This window comes from Lolium rigidum, chromosome 1 (assembly GCF_022539505.1).
Source record: "Lolium rigidum isolate FL_2022 chromosome 1, APGP_CSIRO_Lrig_0.1, whole genome shotgun sequence".
Taxonomy (NCBI): Eukaryota; Viridiplantae; Streptophyta; class Magnoliopsida; order Poales; family Poaceae; genus Lolium; species Lolium rigidum.
Genome location: NC_061508.1, coordinates 243,525,962 through 243,529,609, shown reverse-complemented (window position 1 = coordinate 243,529,609; position 3,648 = coordinate 243,525,962).

Genomic DNA, 3,648 nt, shown 5'->3' with positions numbered 1-3,648 from the left:
TGTCCTTGCCCGGACCGCGGGTCGCCGGAGTCATGTCCGCGGCGTTCCACTTTTGGGCGTAGGGCGGGGAGATGCCCCAGTCCCGGCCTTGGCGTTGGAACTTAGTAATACGGCCAAGAAGACCGGTGGCCTTCGTGGCGGTATCCACGGCGGCCTTGGAGACATGCGGCACCGAGAGGCTGCCGGCCGACGGAAGGGCGGCCGGAGGCCGTCGCCTTCCCCTTAATGAGCTTGGAAATCTTGGGCGGCGGCGCGGTAGGAGCGGCCCCGGAAGGCTTGGCGCGAGGAACACCTGGCGGCGGCATGAGGATGGTTCGTGGAGAATGGGGAGCGCTGGGCGCATCACCCGGATTGGAACTTTCCGGCGCGGATGGTTCCGGCGCGGAAGTTGTCATTTTTTCAAGGACGGGAGGAGCCGGAGGCTCCGCCCGCCCGACAGCTTCTTCTTCTCCGGCGCCGATGTTGCTGGCGCCGGTATCCTGGTTCTCACGGGAAGAAGGAAAGATCCTCCTCCGTGCGGTGATCCGATGATGAAGGGGCCGCAAGCCCCGAATTTGTTGTGCCCCCGAAAGGGAGAGCGGAGGTGTTGCCGGCACCAGATGGTGCCGGGCTTGAGCGAGGAGGAGGGGTTGAAGTCCTTGCGGAACCTTCAGAGCCCGATGGCCTTGGGCCAAGCTTGAGCGCAGGGCTGAGAAAAAGAAAGAAAGATAGTTGGAAAAAAGCAACCGGAAAAAGAACTTGGCAAAAAAAGAGGCAAGCCGGAAAATGAAAAAGTTACCCGGAAGCAGTTGGCATCGCCTTGCGCCCGTAGCGGCGCACGCCCACTTCCTTCTCCCCCACGGGCTCGGTCCGGAAGCGCTTGGAGGGAGGGGCCTCGGCTGGGACCGGCATTAGATGCCGGCTGCTTGTTCTTTTGGCCACTGGGACATGAGTTTGTCCACAAACTCGGAGCCGGCCTCGGCGCGCGAGGGCGGCACGCGCTCGTGGATCTATGAATTGAATATGGCTAAGAAGCAATTCGCAGGGAAAGCAATAGTGGAAAAGTAAAAGAAACCGGAAAAGAAAATACCTCAAGCGTGGTCGAGGTCATCGGAGGACCCGGTTGGCTCCGGCGAGTCCGGCCAAGACGCGCGGCCGGGGTCTTGCCCATCTTCGGATCCTTCCAAAAGATGTAGGGATGCGGGTCGAAGGAGTCAAGGGCGCGCTTACGGCAAGTTTCTCGCCGCTGCTGCTTCAATGAGGGGAAGCGGTCCTTGGCACGAAACATGAAAAAAAAAAGATTAGCAAGAGCGAGAAAGTTACCGGCCAAAAACAACCCCAATTGCATAATCCCTTACTTCTTGGGTCGGAGGGTTAGTAGTGCTTGAGGGGAAGGAGGCCCCATTCCCGGTCAAATGGCATAGCGGTTTGGCAAATCTGCTTAGCCTTGCGAACAACGTCTTTCTTGCTAAGGGGACGGCCTGTGATCTTGGTAGGATCGCACGGGCCATACATCTCGCTCATCCTATGCGCACGGCGCTTGAGGAGAAGCACCCGGCGTGAAATAAAGGTGCGGATGATATCATCCGAGCAGATGTTGGTCTCCTTCTTCAGAGAGGCCAGGAAGCGTACCACCCGGTTGGTTTCGGCATGATGCTGTCTTCGGGTTGTAGCTCCGGTTGGTTACTGCTAGGAGGCCCCGCTTGGAACGGAGGAAGATCAATAAGGTTGGCGCGGCCGTTGTTCTTCACATAGAAAAAGGTTCCTTGCCGGGCGCGGCAGGATTCGAGGCCGGCAAACTTAAGGAAAGTGCTCCCACGGCGGGAGCCAACGATGCAAGATCCGCACTCCACGGGCGGCTTGGGCTTAGGGATTTCCTTGCCACGGACGGAGTTAATCCGCAAACAAAAGAAGCGGGCAAACGTCTCACGAGTGGGACGAATGCCGATATAGGCCTCCATGAAGGTGGCATAACAAGAAAGGTAAAAGATGGCGTTGCCGAGGAAGGTGGTGAGGTTGGAGTTTATAGAAGTCTAAAAACTCCCGAAAAAGAGGGAGACGGGAAGGCCGAAGCCACGTTCAAAGTGAGCAAGAAAAACAACATGTTCACCGGGCTCGGGGTCCGGTTCGATTTCGTCGCCAGGAATCCGGCAAGTGACTCCTTCCGGAATCCTTCGGGACCGGTATAACCAGTCGATCTCAAATTCAGTGACATTGGAACCCATCCAGGCTCCGCGAGTGATTGGGGAAGGCTCTGCGCCGGAAGATTGGCTAGAACTACTAGAGGCTTGGCCAGAGCTACTCGCTTCTTGGCTACCGGAAGTTTGGCTAAAGCTACCGGATTCTAGATGGCCACCGGACTCTTGGCGGCTACCGGATTCTTGCTGGTTGCGGGAATCGGTCTCCATCGGATGCGAAGCCGTGGATTCGCCGGGAGATTGTCTACGGCGCTTAACGGAAAAAGAAGAAGAAGATGCGGAGGAAGATTCCTCGTCAGACATTGGATGGGTAGGCGAAAAAACAGAAATCCCACACTTGAACCCCGCGTGAAGATCTACGAGTAAGAAGAAAACCAAAGAAAAAGAGGAAATAAGAACACCGTAGACCCAAGATCCGAAAAGCAAGCGGATGGCGAGCAAAGCAAGATTGGTACCAACCTTGAGCGGCGCGATCGGCGAGGAAGGTGTTCGCCGGTGGTGGAGCGGACCTACGGTCGCCGACGAGGACCGTCGACGGCGGCGGAGAAGCTCGCGAAGGAGCGAGAATGCGGCGGGCGCGGTGAAGGTGCTTGCTAAAGATTCCCGCACGGCGAGGTCCGGCGGAAGCACGGCGTGAGTTCGCCGGCGCGCGGAGCTTGAGCAAGCGACGGCGGACGGAGAGCGGCGGAAGCGCAAAGGCGAGGAGCACTGTGCGCGAAGGATGAGGAATGCGAAGAAGAGGAAGAAGAAGGAGCGGTTGTGCTTATAAAGGAGAGAGAAGATGGGCTGAAAACCGGCTGGGCCGCGGCGGTTCGCCTCGCGGCCCGCGACGGTTCGCGCCACGGGCCGCCACGTGGCAAAGAGGTACACGCGAAAAAGGGAGGCCACACGGAGGCACACACGGGATCCAAAACGGCTAGTGGGATCCGCGGCGGTGCATTAAATGCGCGCGCGAAGTCGAAGGAAGTGACCCACGACATCGGCGCGTCGATCACGGTGCGCATGTCAGCGGCGGGCGCGGGACCCGAGATATTCTCGACGTCGCCGAGGAAGTGTTTGATGACTAAGATGCCGGAGGATAAGACACCGGATAATGTCGTAATAAGAAGAGACAGCGGTGACCTGGGCAAAGATGCCGGATCTAAGCCTAAGGCCGGATAGATTAAACCGGTATCCTAAAATAAAAGAACCTGGCATGGTCTGTGGATAAGATCCGCCAGACTATACCAGCTTCGGGGACTAATGTTGGGGGGATGACCCCCGGTATACCAAAGGCATGCCAAACCGGATGGTTTGGGCCATCAAGATACCGGTTTAAGGTTCGTACCGGAAGGTACAGATAAGAACTTAGCTAAGTAGAGCTAAGCCGGTATCCCCAAGAGGGGTATGCCGGAACCAGGTAAAAAGATACCGGGCCACCGGAAGGAAGAAGCGAGGTCGGCGGGACTGGTCAAAGATTCTCTCCGAGCTA